Source organism: Lissotriton helveticus, assembly GCF_964261635.1.
Source record: "Lissotriton helveticus chromosome 1_1 unlocalized genomic scaffold, aLisHel1.1 SUPER_1_unloc_10, whole genome shotgun sequence".
NCBI classification, from domain to species: domain Eukaryota; kingdom Metazoa; phylum Chordata; class Amphibia; order Caudata; family Salamandridae; genus Lissotriton; species Lissotriton helveticus.
The window spans coordinates 1,426,126-1,441,583 of record NW_027611649.1 but is presented as its reverse complement, the minus strand read 5'-3'; the positions used below and the strand labels follow the sequence as shown (position 1 = coordinate 1,441,583).

At 45.6% G+C, this 15,458-nt stretch overlaps 1 pseudogene; it reads right to left on the bottom strand.

Annotated features, from left to right (window-relative positions):
• Positions 1–12,735: 12,735 nt before the first annotated feature.
• Positions 12,736–14,157, bottom strand: LOC144805458 (uncharacterized; annotated as a pseudogene).
• Between the last annotated feature and the right edge of the window lie 1,301 nt (positions 14,158–15,458).

Below are 15,458 nucleotides of genomic sequence, written 5' to 3'. Positions count from 1 at the left end.
TGATGAATTGTGCTGACTTCTTCACCAATATGCCCGTGCCCCTAGATCCCGTGGTAAACTCAGAATGTACCGCCATTTTGTAGCCTTTCCTATCAAGGGCCTTTGTCGCTCTCCCGGTGAGGTGTGTCTCCTGGAGGAGCACCAAAGCCGGTCCCTGCCTTCTCACCGCATTCATCACCAACCCCCTCTTTATCTTATCTCCCAGCCCTCTCACATTCCATGACATGAGTCGTGATTTCAGCAGTCCCTCCTTAGTTGCCTGTATTTGTGTGTCCTGCATTGCCTGTCTCATGTCTTTGACAGTGTAGATCGGATCTCATTCTCGGGGTGTACCCGCCCATTGCTTGGCCTAGACCATCCATGTATACTGTTACGTAGTTAGACCTTACTCGTGGAACTTCAACAACTTCTAAACAAACCTTCCCCACCTCCCCCCTCCCTGCTTAACGGGCATTCAACCGCCTGCCTCCCCAACATAGCAGAGTGCTTAGCCCATCCCTTTAACAGTGTACTTGCACGGTGGGGTGGAGTATCCTCCGGAGCAGGCGACATCCCTGCCCTCCTCCGAGCTCCCCAGGCCAGTGTCCAGGTGTGTCCATTCAGCAGAGTCTTTTAGTTGACAACATTGTGGCTGACTCCGCGAAATCATGGTTCAACTCCTCCTTCTGCTCCCTGGCTTTCCAGCGTTGGCGACCTATTCACTCCCCCTCTTCCGGATGATTGTGATCCCGCTCGACTATTGTCTCGGTGGCTTCGGTCATGTCTATTTGCACGGTGGGATTGTCCTGTGGGTCTCCAGCCCTCCAACCAGTCCTGGGCCATCTCCGGCGTTTCAAAGAACCAGACCTTGTCTTTCGCCACCACTCGAAGACGCGCCGGGAAAAGCATGGAATAGGGCAATTCTTTCGCCCTTAACGCCCTCTTAACATCCAGGAAAGTTCTCCTCCGGCGCGCCACCTCAGCAGTATAGTCCGGGAAAAAAGCGACCGTGGAGTTCTGGATGCGAATGGCTGGAGACACCCTCACCGCCTGTAGAATGGTATCCCGGTCGCGAAAATTGAAAAGTCTCACTAGGATTGGTCTCGGGGGAGCCCCCGGCTTTGGTTGCCCACCGGGCACTCTATGAGCCCTTTCCACCGAAAAGAAGTGTGAGAGGCCCTTGGCATTCAGGTGTGTCTTAATCAGTTACTCCACATAGAGGTCCATTGCCCCTTTACCTTCTGATTCCGGAACCCCTAGTATTCGAACGTTGTTCCTCCTCGAGCGTCCTTCTTGGTCGTCCATCTTGTCTCTGAGGGATTTGTTTTCGGCCACCATCTTCTCCATCGCCGCTTGCAGTTCTGACACGTCTTCCACCAGGGATTTCGTCACCACCTCCACTTGTTTCACTCTCTCGTTCATTTTTTGGAGGTCTGCTCTAATCAGGGTGACCTCTGTAGCCGTAGATCCCACCGTGGTTTGTACCTGCGTCAGGGCACGCATTACATCTTCCAACGTCGTCTTTTTTGCCCCTTCCCCTTCTTGTGCTTTCCCCGTGGAGTTGCGAGATTCCATCTGAGGTGGGTTGCTCCTGTCATAGGCGAACTTGTCTAGTTTGGCCTGTGTTGAGTTCTGTTTCGAGCCCCTGCCCGCCATATTCTTTCCTGTGTCCGCCTCACTTCTTCGCTGCGTGTTTGCCGTATCCTCAGGCTCTTTCTGTAAACTGCGTTTCCTCCATTCCGACCGTAGCCTCCGGGTCGCTTGATGGCCGTTACTCGCCAGTGCTGGTTGCGGGACGAATCTGCTCTATGGGGTACGTGTCGGGTTCCCAACGTGCCTCTCGCCTCTGAGGGTGCGTTTATGAGGTAGCGATTCTCTCCCCACTATTCCTTCCACAGTCCCTTAAGTGGGGTGGGGGGAGGGGTGGTGACACTCTAGGATGTCCTCGCGAAACAGGGCCACTTTCAGCGTCTTGCTTCTGCCTAGTCTAAGACACCGGTCTCTACCTCTGCTTCTTCTCCGGGTCTCTCCGCAGCGTGGTCTGCCACTGGTCTCCAGGCGGAACCTACTGCCAATAGTCTCCGGTCCCCTCGCGGATAGTACAACTGTGGCGCAGGTTCCGTAGCCCTCCTGCTCTGTATCCCTGTCTGGGCATATCTACACAGTTCCTTGGTTATGGGGTGATCTGACCAACGTCCATGCACCTGGGGTCAAGTGGAGGAGCGGATTTAACTACTGGCCAGACTTGGTTTGGGCGGTATGCGCCTTATCTAATAGGCCCTTTCTCAAAGCGGTCCCTCGCCGTACATTTCCGCCAGTGTGCCTCGGTTCGTGCTGTTCCCCTCCTCCCTGGCGCCGACTCCAAAATATCGGGCGAGCGGGGCTTTCAGCGCTGTCACACTCTGCTGCCGAATACCGGCCCCCCGCTGGGTCCCCTCCGATTGTGCGCGCGGGCCGCGCATCACTTCCACCACTCGTCTGGGGCTCGCGAGCGCTGTTGCTGCTGTTCGTCTTCCTACCGGCCTCTTGTGCAGTTTTACTCCCTCCGCTGTGCCTTGTGCGGCGTCCGATATTGCTGCCGCCCCCTCCGTCACCAGTACCACTCCTGGTTTCGGTTTCCGTGACCGTTTCCTGCGCCGGGGCCCCGCCGCCTCCTTACTTCCGCCCGGATCGCTGCTGCAGGACAGTCCGCTGCTTGCCGCCTCTCACAGGCCACGCCTCGCCAGGTTCCGTTGCTTCGATTCCCGGTGTCCGCCAGCTTTTAAATTTTCTCGGCAGGGTACCGCCCGGTCCTCGACCCGGTTAGCCCCGTCGGAGTGTGTCTTTGGACGGATTAATGTGCCGGATTGTCTCAGGATATCGCCTCACTCCTGGAGCTCCTTTGTTAAGCTGCCGCCATGTTCGAATGCTAGCCACGCCCCCCTTTATTGCATTTTTGATAACCTTTATAACCTTAAACGAAAGACTGAATTTGGATCTGCCTCCGCCTTTCCCGGGAGACTTAATATTGACCCAATCTCCCACGTCGACCACTGTTCTCTTCACAGCCCTCCTTTTATCATACAAGATCTTTCTTTTTTTTCATCACCTCTTTCTTTCTTTCCAGTCCTCAATACTGCCCACTGTTAGACCTGGTACCATTGGCGTGAGTCTCCCTCCCATTTTTCGCTGTTGTCTCCTCTGTTTTTGATATGTTTTTGCTAGTCAGATGCTTTGGGCACTGTGCCACTGCTATTCAGTGCCACAGTGCAAGTGCTCCCTATGTTAAATTGATGTAAAGGATTAGTGACTCCATGGTTGGCTTATTTGATTTTCTGTTCAGTCCCTAGCACAGTGCACTGCGTGTGACCAGGGCCTGTAAGTCAAATGCTGCTGGTGGGCTTGCAGCACTGATTGTGTCACCCACAGAAGCAGCTTGTAAAGTGTGTCTCAGGCCTGCCATTGTAGAGCCTGTGTACAGTCTAGTATTGCCATGTCGACTTGGTAAGTGCACCCACTGACCAGTCCCTAAACCTTCCCTTTTCTTCATGTTAGCCACCCCTAAGTTAGATCCTAGGGCAGGGTGCATTGTATGTGAAAGGTAGGACATGCCCTGATGTGTGTAGAATGTCCTGGTAGAGAATTACAGCTAATTTCTTTTTTCACTATTGCAAGGGTACTTGTCCCCATAGGCCAGAATAGGCAGTTTGGTTATAACAACTTATAATCCTAACTATCCCAGGGAACATGATAGAAAAACGAATTCAATATGCCTGAACTCAAAATGATAAAATACATTTTTTAGTGAAGTTGGTTTTAAGCATTCTGTGTTTGAAACTACCACTTTTAGAAAGTAGGTATTTTCTTTCCTAACCATCCAAGCCTGAGTCTGCTAGGTTGTGTATTCAATGTCTGGTTTGTGAGTGACAGGGGCTGAGGGGGCTCCAGGAGACAGGGTGAGTCAGCACAAGGCTGAATAGACCTATCTGCATTGGGAGTGGAGGGAGGAGTAGCATCTGGGCTTGAATAGGACTGTGCCTGTCTTCCACAATGCTGGCTTCACCTCCTGTGGTGCGTCTGATGACCCTGGCCCACCCTGACAAAGAAAGAAGTTGTGCACTGGCAGGATGCACCCAGAACTGGTTTGGACTAGGTACAGACACTCTCTGCCTTCAGAGACAAAGGATTTGTGTGTATAAAAAGGGGGACCCAGGCCCCAGAACTTTAGATCACTTCTGGGAATCAAGGAGAAGAACCGGAGAATCTGCAGGAGTTTTTGACTACCCCTATGCCAGTGTGTTGTTTGCTGGGGATGGCCTGCAGTGGTTTCTTTATTGCCAAGGAAAGGAGAAAAGACTTTTATTGAAACTTTCATCATCTTGCAAAAAATCTCCAAGGGCTTGAATTTGAGCTTGCCTCCTGTCTGAAGTCTCAGGGATACAAAGACTTCACCCCTTCTGCTTGCCTGCTTCTAGAACTTACTGTTCTGGCTGCTACAGTAGGAAATTGCAACACTGATGCCTGCACGCGACGCCGTAATCTGCACCGAAGCCGTGAGCGCTGCTCACTTACAACGTAGACTCGCTGCCGGCCGGCACGCCACATCGGCGCCAGCGAGCGGCATCGTAACCTGCCATAAGCCGTGAGCGCTGCTCTGGCTTTGCGACGTAGGCCCGACGCCTGCTGCTTTTTTTCCCGCATCGACTGCAAAGCCGACATCATCGGGAGCCGATAATCGACGTGGGTGGTTAAGAATCCATCGACATCGTGACATTGTACGGAACTGTTGTTTCGGCGCTATCGTGACATCACCTCCTCTCTGGTAAGGAACCAATGCCACCACTGCTTTGTGCAAGCATCGAGGACCCGACCTGTCGCCTCCCCCGAAGCAAGGAACCAACAACGCACAGCACCAACGACACTGCATTTTTCCGACACCGCAAGCAGTCTTTTTTTTGCTTTTCCAAGGTACTGTTCTTTGTTGGTCTGTTTTGACTCCGCGCCCGACGCCACGCACCTTGCGGTCGGCGCCGTACTTTGGGATTTCTTTGACCTCGACGTCGTGATAACTCAAGTTCGGGTTATCTGTTGCTAAAAACTGCGTTTAAGTGAATAACCTATTTTTGAGCTTCTTCTACCATCTTATTTCTGATTACAGTATTGTGGATTTTTGTTGTTTGAGTCGTGTTAAGTCTATATAAAGAATACTTATTTTTATAAAACCTGTGTGGTGTACATCTGTAGTGTTTTTACTGTATAACTGTATGTGTTCACAAATGCTTTACACACTGCCTCTGAGCTAAATCTTCCTGCTTGTGCCAAGCTACCACAGGGTTGAGCAGGGGTTATTTTAAGAGTATAGCCCCCTTACTCTGACTAGAAGCAAGGGTCCCTATTTGGACAAAGGTGCAAAACATTGCCAATTAGAGACCCCTAGTTCTAAAACCAACCTTTTCATCCACTAAGGTTCTTTTGGTCGTTACCCACAACAGAGTGACCTCCATGTTGGGGACCCTTCCTTTAAATAAACAAAATGGAGTTTCACTAGTGGACGAACAAGAAGTGAACCTATACTCGCTAACCTTCTTCTTCATGGCCAACTCCCAACTTTCACCACAGGCAACAGCTTGTTGCAGAGTCTCTTTAACAGATTTTTACAAACCTTTCCACCACACCATTGCTTTGTGGATGGTACAGGGACGCCTTCTTATGCTTGATCCCCCTGGAACTCAGAAGCTATTCCATGACTAAGGTCGTGAACTGAACACCATTGTCTGACAAGAGTGTTAACTGGAAACCCTCACGTTCAAATAACTCTTCTAGAAACTCAATCACTTCACCAGACTCAACGGTATTAACCACCTTTGATATCAGGCCAATGGGAAAGCATATCAATACACACCATCAAATAGCGATCCAGAGTCTTCAACTTCACAGGTCCCAAAATTTCTATAGAAATGTCCACCACGGACCAGTAGCCTGTTCCCTAATAACCATGGGTTGTGTCCTGCACTTCAATATCCTGTCACAACACGCACATTCAGCCCATTCACACACCAACCTCTCTACATGTACATCCATGGCAGGCCACCAATATGCTTCCCTCATCCTTTTCTTTGTCTTGGCAAGGCCCATGTGCCACTCTTTACTACCTTATCCCAAGGGGTGCAAAAAACGAACTACCATGCATGAGGAGACCATCCTCCAACACAAGATCTTCCCTAACTTGCGAAAAACCTTCAAGGACCTCTTCACAGTCCTTCTTCTCACACCAACCACCTGTGACCATGGTAAGGACTTTCTGCAAGTCTAAATCGTTCATGTGGGAGAGGTGTGGCGCCGCGGCCAGGGCGACTGACGCTGGAATCTGGGGACCACGGTTCGATCCCCGGCTCCGGCGGCAGGTTAGCCCAGCACCATGTGACTCTGGGCAATAGCTCGCTTAATCTTCCCGACGGCCCCCCAGCGCCTAGAGACCCTTACGGGTGATTGTGCGCTTTACAAATGTGGACTTTATGTGAGGTTCGCTGAACATCATCTGTCGTTTCACACTCCTCACCCCCGAGTCTTGTCAGACAGTCTGCCAGGACTGTAGAGCCAGATCCCACTTCAGTATCCTATGGGAGACAAAGTCAATGCCTTTCTTGGGGAAGACCTCCCTTATAGATTTGTGGTCAGTAAGAATTCTGAACCTTTCCCCCCCACAAAACCTTTCTCAGCTTGCGCACCGCCCAGAAAACACCCAGAGCTTCTTTCTCCACAACAGAACAGTTGCATTCATCACCCCTCAAGGGCCTAGAGACGAAAATAATTGTTTTAACCTCCCCATAAACCTTCTGCAAAAGAACTGCTCCTAACCCCTTCGAGCTGGCAACAGTCATGAGATAAGATACGTTTGTGGGGTCAAAACTTCCTAGACAAGGTGCTTCATTCAGATGTTTCTTAATGCACTCAAACTCTTCCTCACAGCCCTTGGACCAAACAAATTTGCCTCCCTTCTTGAGGTGAGACCTCAAACAAGAGGTTTTCCCTGCAAAGTTCGGAACGAACTTGTGTTAAAATTCAGCTATGTCCAGAAAGTTTACAAACTATTCTTTGTCCAAAGGGGTGCACAAATTACAAAGGGTGTTTACCAATGAGTCTTTGGGTTTGATGCCTGCAGCGGACACAAAATGCCCTAGGTACTCTATTTTATTGACACCAAATTTGCACTGGTCAGCCCTAAGGGTGCGGTAAGCATCACGTAACTTCTTCAATACTGACCTCAGCCTCCCATTATGCTCCTCAAAATCCACACCAAAGATGAGCACATCATCTGGGTACACCTTGACATCCTGAAGGCCTCCAAGAATGCCCTTCATTGCCCTCTGAAAAAACGAGGCTGCAGAAATCAGTCCAAAAGGCATTCTTAGAAATCTAAAGGTACCAAAGGGTGTTACACAGGAGGTAAGGTCCTGGGAAGAGGAGTGAATGTTCTGAAGAGGAGTGAAGGCTGGCCTGGTGATAGGCGGAGGTCAAGTCCAAGGAAGAAAAATGCCTTGCCCCCTCAACAGAACACAGCATTTTAGTTATGTTGGGTAAAGGATAATGATCAACAATAACTGCTTTGTTGAGCTCCCTCAAGCTGACACAGAGCCTGGCCTCCCCATTGGCTTTGCGGGCCATAATAACAGGAGAGACCCACTTTGTTGCTTCAATTTCTTGAATGATGCATTTGGCTAAGAGATTGTCTAATTCAACTTTCATGCTCTCCCTTACTTACCAGGTGCATTCCTGAACTTAGCTTTTTTTGGAACAGCGTAGGATTTGACCTTTATCCAATATACATTGTTTTTGAGACAAACCCAGTTCACCAGCAAAGACCTCAGGGAATTCCTTGATCCATTCTCAATTAGCATTAATAACAACCCTAACTGGTGGTAATTCTTTTAGGCAGACAGATCTCATTGGGATCAAGGCAGATATGTAGATCATGTTGATGGAACCAACTTATGAGCGAGTCCCACTTCTTCAAGACATAGATTTTACCAGGGATGACTCTCCCTTTGAAGTCAATTGTGCCCCAGAAATAACCAAGCAACTCAATAGTCACCCCACCTTAAGCTTTTGGTCTAATGTCTGGCTTCAACAGGGTGACTTTGCCCAGCAGTTTACGCTCATAAAATGTTTTGGGGACTAGCGGTATCTTGGCCCCAGAGTCGAAGAGCATGCTCACTAGAGCATCATTGATCAAAACTAGCTCCTGAGGGCCATCACTAGCATTCCCTGTGACTGGGAGAATATTGATTCCTTCCAAATCTTCTTCATAAAGATCAACTTCCCTGACTTTTTTATGCTTGTTGCCCGTTCTGCAGCTCTTTGAGACGTGACCTTTTCTCTCACAAGTTTTGCACATGGCCTTCCAGCCTGGGCAGTCTTTAAATTTGGCCATATGGCCAGGGTTGCCACACCTGAAGCACTTCCCCTGAAAACTCTTTGTGTTAAAGGGCTTTGAAGTGGTGCCCGATTTGGGTTTAACAAATCTATCCACCACCACCTTGACATTAATGTTCTCCTTTTTTATCACCTGAACTGTCTTTGTGCATAATATCAACACACGCTTTTGAATGCTTGAGACTTAGGGCTATGGTCAGCCAAATTGCACATGGTAGTTATGTACTGTTCGACTGACTAATCCTGCTTTTGCATCCTTCTCCCGAAGTGATATCGTTGAAGGACAGTACTCACTTTGGGGAGGTAGTGAAAGTCCAACTTTTTGAAGCAGATCTCGTATTCATTAAGAGTGGCAGAGTCACTACCAGAGAGTTTAGGAAGATGTTCAAAGAATTCTTGTCCCTCAGAGCGCAAACAATGGATTAACAATGAGGCAGAGAGGAGGAACTCCTGGAGATGTCAAAAAGAAGAGAGGGGCAGTGGCATTTTACATTATGTACATATTATGTTTTGACCTAGTTACTACTTAAGGGTGAATTTCAGTGATCTGCCTACAGTGCGCAATATCCACAAACCTTATAAGCTGTGCGCATCAGCGAAACTGCGTAAAACTTCAGCAATTCAAATTTAGACCAATGCGCGCAATCCCAGAAACTTTATTTGTTGTGCACCTCAGCGGAACCATCCGTCCGAATACTGATGGAACATATTTATACAGGGAGGAGTCACTTTAGTCTGATGCTCAATTACATGTGTGGATGTGAGTCTAGTGGTGCCTGATAACTGAAAGGCACATATTTGTTTACACACAATTTCATATATGTCTGATTTAATATTCCTATTACAGTGCCTTCTACCTTGAGAAGGCCCATCCTAGACCAGTGTGTGGACAAAACACATGCCGACAAATCAAGGAAAAAGGGATTGGGACATGGTCTAGGGACACTAACAACAATTCCTACGTCAAACCTCACATTTAACTGATGGAGCACAAAGAGCGATATAAAGCGACATACTGAGAAAAAGTAACCTGGAGAATTACCACAGCTGTGTGACCTGGAAGCCGATTATTTCTCAATAAAGCCCTTGTTTGTGATTACCTTACAGTGCTCACATTATCATCTGCGCTAGAAGAGATGGGAGCCTGGGGTATCTGGTCACAGAAGCTCATTTACATATAAAGGGGGGGTGATAGCCTGTTCACAACGCACAGCACAACTTGTTTACGTAAAATGCTTGTACACAGAATAGGGTAAAGTCTTGTGTCACTTTTCTTTCATTTTCTTTAATATATCCTGCACCTTGCTCTCTTCTTCTCTTTCTCTCATTTCAATTCATCGTAAATTACTCAAATTCACTATTGCTTTATCAGCACAGCACAAGTCGGGGGTCGACACAGTTTAATGGGGTCCCCCCACTATTACCTAGAAAAGGGACTTAGTTCCACCTAGCTCCTTAGGCTGCGACTGGGAATTGTTACTTTGTGCCTCAGCACTGCAGACACAGGCCTCTGAGTGTTTGTAACTATCCGTCCACTAGCAGCGTCCCCTTTATTTACTTGTGTGAGTGGCGCAAGAGAGGAACAGAGAACTAGACAAAATTAGCCCTTCTATTGCTTAATATACTGTAAATGTAAACACTTTGTGGCCTATATAAAGAACATTGTCAGGAAACAAACGCAAATTAAAAGCCCATTTTATTTATTCGCTGAAAACAGCTTTAAAAATGTAATTTCCAAATTCCACATAGCACATTAAAAATATTTACACTTTCAGTCAATTCCGAGTTTAGTTACAATAAAACTTATTTTTACATTATTTTATGTTTCTTGTTTTTTGTTTTTAAAACAGGCCGTCGACCTTTCACATTAAATTATTATAAGGACCTGACATCACTCCTTGTGACATCACTACATGTGACGTCATTGTGATTTGCATATGATAATGGGCTCCTTCACTATTTTCCTTATTTGTGCCTTGTTTATTTCATGACATGGGTCTATAGGTATTAAAAATAAATATATAAATTCACAGGTATTCAGCCCGTTTCTCTGGTGATGTCACAAATTGACATGTAATCGGCTGCTTCTTCTATTTTTAGGTAAGTACAAATCACCTGCTGTTCGCCCTCCTTCCATTTCTCTTTCTTTTTCTCCCCCTTTCTTTGTCTCTCACCCTCTTTATCTCTCCCCCTCTCTATCTCCCACACACTCCTCCTGTTAGCTTTAGCTTCATGAACCTCACTGCCACTTCTGGCATTCGTACGACAAATCCTTCAGAACATTTGAGACACAAGGGACAACCAGTGTGGAAGACGAGTTGCTGGGAGTACAACGGATTGTCCTGGCACTGATATGCTTTTGATGTTGGATTTCGCTATTTCACCACATTCTTCAACCAGAGTCTGCTGCTTAAAGTGGCTCAATTCTGCTAAAAAGTCGAGTTTGGCAAGTCACAAAATGAATAGGGAGAGCCAAGTCGGAGAGGAGCCACGGGTCACACTTTGTTATAAGGCCCGAGGCACGAGCTGATCCATCAACCGATAATAGTCTGTAAAAGATGCAGCAAACGTTACTTAAAAACAAAGTATATGCTCTTTTATATCTAAAAATAGGTTATTTCTTGAACACCTGTGCTTCACTTTAGTTCATTATATATGCTGCTGTGGCATTTGTTAATAGTAATACATAAATTTTACGAATGAAGCATCCCATCTCCAGAGCCCTGACAACATGTCCACTCTGGGTGTGTCGAGTTTATAGGTTTTATCACTAATCCGACAAGTTAGCTGAAAGTACCGTTGTTAGTCCCAGTGTTGTTCAGTGTTGCTTTTACAGGCAGTGTGATTAGGTGTGATTGAATGTTATTTTTGTATCTCTTATTCACCAAATAAAAATAAAGAATGTTTCTTTTGTTTTAGTCCACATTGTGATTGTCTTCCACTGTGTATCAGGGTGCATCATGTCGCTTTGCTATGTGTACGGAGGTGAACAGTCTCTGGAAAAAACTGTTTTATAATTCTGCAAATACTGTTATCTGTTTTTCTTCTTTACTGCTAGTCGGGTTTCTATCATCTGGTATTTCAATGTCCCACATAATTTGAATATTATTTTTTTCCGTAATTCATTCCTCTCACAATAACTGCACTGTTCTGCTCTTGTCGATGTCCTCAGATGGGTCAATATTATTTTTGATGTTCTTAAGATCTCTCCAGAGTCTCTACATCTCTAGGATTATTTCCATGTGAGTTAAATGAAGGAGTGTATTCACTGAGGGCTGTGTGGGATTGACAATTTGACAAAAGCTCTTCACACTTTCAGTGCCCTTCTATGTTTTCCCCGTGGGTGTTCGCTAATGACTTTGTAGCTCTGATAATCGACTAAAGATCTTCCCACATTCATTGCACTTGAATGACTTTGTCCCTTTGTGTGCTCGTTGATGTTTTTGTAGGTCTGATAATTAAATAAAGCTCTTTACACATTTATTGCACTTAAATGGTTTTTCCCCTGTGTGAGTTCGCTGATGATACCTTAATGCTGAAGAGTAACTAAAACTACTCTCACATTCACTACAATGATAGGGTTTTTCTCCTCTGTGTGTTTGCTGATGACTTTGTAGCACTGATAATCATCTAAAGCTCTTCCCACATTCATTGCACTTGAATGACTTTGCCCCCTTGTGTGCTCGCTGATGTTTTTGTAGGTCTGAAAATTGAATAAAGCTCTTTACACATTTATTGCACTTAAATGGTTTTCTCCCTGTGTGTTCGCTGATGTGTCCTGGAGGTTTGATAAGTGACTAAATCACTTCTCACATTCACCGCAGTTGAATGGTTTTTCCCCTGTGTGTGTTCGATTCTGTATTTGAAGGTTTGATAACTGACTAAAGCACTTCCCACATTCACCGCACTTGAATAGTTTTTCCCCTGTGTGTATTCGCTGATGTGTTTGTAGGTCTGACAGGTGACTAAAGCACTTTGCACATTCACTGCACTTAAATGGTTTTTCCCCTGTGAGTGTTTTCGTTGATGACTTTGAAGGTGTGATAACTCACTAAAGCACTTTGCACATTCAGTGCACTTCAATGATTTTTCCCCTGTGTGTGTGTTCGCTGATGACTTTTAAGGCTTAATAAGTGACTAAAGCACTTTGCGCATTCACTGCACTTGAATGGCTTTTCACCCGTGTATGTTCGCTGATGACGTTGAAGGCTTGATAACTCACTAAAGGACTTTGCACATTCAGTGCACTTGAATGGCATTTCCCTGTGTTTTTTCGCTGATGAATTTGTAGTTCTGATAATTGACTAAAGCTCTTCCCATTTTTACTGCACTTGAATGGCTTTTCCCCCGTGAGTGTTCGCTGATGTCTTTGTAGCTCTGATAGTTGACTAAAGCTCTTCACACATTCACTGCAATGGTATGGCTTTTCTCCTCTGTGTGTTCGCTGGCGTCTTCGTAGGTGTGATAACTGACTAAAGTTCTTTACACATTCACTGCACTTGAGAGTAACTAAAACTATTGTCACATTCACAACAATTATAGGGTTTTTCCCCCGTGTGTGTTCGCTGATGACTTTGTAGAACTGATAATCGACTAAAGCTCTTCCCACATTCATTGCACTTGAATGGTTTTTCTCCTGTGTGAGTTCGCTGATGATACCTTAATGCCGAAGAGTAACTAAAACTACTGTCACATTCACCACAATGATAGGGTTTTTCCCCTGTGTGTGTTCGCTGATGTGTTTGGAGGTTTGTAAAGTGACTAAAGCTCTTCCCACATTCACTGCAGTTGAATGGTTTTTTCCCCTGTGTTTGTTCGCTGATGTATTTGCAGTCCTTATAATTGACTAAAGCTCTTGACACATTCATTACACTTAAATGGTTTTTCTCCTGTGTGAGTTTGCTGATGTTACCTTAATGCTGAAGAGTAACTAAAACTACTGTCACATTCACTACAATGATAGGGTTTGTCCCCCGTGTGTGTTCGCTGATGACTTTTTAGCACTGATAATTGACTAAAGCACTTTGCACATTCACTGCACTTGAATAGCTTTTCCCCTGTGTGTGTTCGCTGATGTCTTTGTAGCTCTGATAGTGGACTAAAGCTCTTCACACATTCACTGCAATGGTATGGCTTTTCTCCTCTGTGTGTTCGCTGGTGGCTTCGTAGGTGTGATAACTGACTAAAGCTCTTTACACATTCATTGCACTTGAATGGTTTTTCTCCTGTGTGAGTTTGCTGATGACTTTGAAGGCTTGATAACTGACTAGAGCTATTTACACATTCACTGCACTTGAATGGTATTTGTCCTGTGTACGTGTGCTGATGAAGCTTGAGTAGTGATGACAAACTAAAGCTCTTGCTGCATACGTATGATTCTTCTTGCTTAGTTAGTGTCTTTGGGTCGGGTATATATTTGTCTACATCCCATGACTGTATTTCCTGATGGGCCAACATGGCTGATAAAGCACTCGTGTTTTTCTCACACACTTTTATGTGAGCAGTATTTTGCATGTTTGATTTCTGCTTTAACAATAAAATGCAATAGCCACCAAATATTTGCCACACTCCTAATACGTAGACGGTGTCTTTGTAGGCAATTGTGCTTTTAGATTGCATTATGGCTATACACGCTTGCGGGTAAAGATGTGTCTTCCTTCTGGCCGGTGCAAATTTGGACAGTCTGTTGTATTGTAGATAGAACTCCTCTTTCCTTTACCCGTCAGTTGTCCAGCTCTGCTCTGTTGTGCTTTTTTCTGGCTGTTGTGAGTTACCCAGAAAGAGTTTACAATTCACCTAGAGTACTAAATGATGGCTTGTCATTATATTAGAAAACAGAGCACTGCGGTAATCACATCATACCAATCCCATGATCAAAGCTGGTATTGGACACTTGTTTATACAGGAGGCGGTTTGTTATTGTTGTTGCCTTGTTGTGGAGGTGCACAGCCCAGCCTCTTGCAATCACTGAACTGCCCTTGATGCGTCATCCGGGATCTGTCAATTTGTGTGCAGGTTCCTCTGTCGCCGACTGCGCTGATGTTTTCCTGAATACTGTAGCTCATTATTTCTGCTATTATTGAAGATTTACAGCATTCGCTTCATTATTGATGGTCATTTCATACATTCAAGGCTTGTTTTCTGTTGAATGTAAAGATATTTATAATTACTGAATTGAAACATAATGGAATGAGAATTCACAATGTTTAACTGGTTGTAAAAGACATTTCGGGGGAGATTTACCAAATCTCCACGCAATGCAGCGTAGCCCCATCCCCCCCCCCACACAAAGGCTGCATTGCGTGACAGGGAGGGAGCAGGAGAGCACCATATTTTCAAAGATATGGTTCTCTCCTTCCCTTTCCCTTGCTCTGGCACTGATTACAGCAGCCCTGCGCTATGCACACACCTTAGCACCAGAGCGCTAGGGTGTGTGTGAGTCCAGCATAGGTTTGTACAGGAAGGACACCCTTCCTGCACAAAATACTATGCCTAGACATGAGGGAAAGCTTTTCTCACATTGTATGATTGTTACACAGTGCAGCACGCAATCAAAGTCAGAAAAGGAAGGAAAAATTATAGCATTTCTCTTTCCTTGCGCCTAGTTTAAAAGGGTGCAGTTTTCTCACGCTAAACCCAATCTACTGTATTTGGTAAATTGGATTTAGCGTGAGAAACCATGGGTGGTTGCACAGGAACACCCATGCACCCCCCTTGGCAGGTCCCAATGGTGTGAAGTAATGCAAAGCAATGCTATGCGCTGCTTCACATTACTTTTATGTTATTTCCAGTGCTAAACAAGTTAAGCTCTGGAAAGTAAATTAGAAAAAAACAATTTGTGTTCTTTTGTGCCACTTTTGTGATGCAAACAGCTCAAAATCTTCGTAAATCTACCCCTTCTTCTTTACCGCCTTTGAAACTTAGCAAGGAATATTTCATCGTACACATATATTTAACTAAAAGTTCTGTTGATCAGGTGACATCTTATTAAGGTCTGAAAAGGAGGTGATTTATCAGTGTTCACAGAGTAACTTAGCAAAGTAAGGGCGCTCAAGGAGCACCCAAGT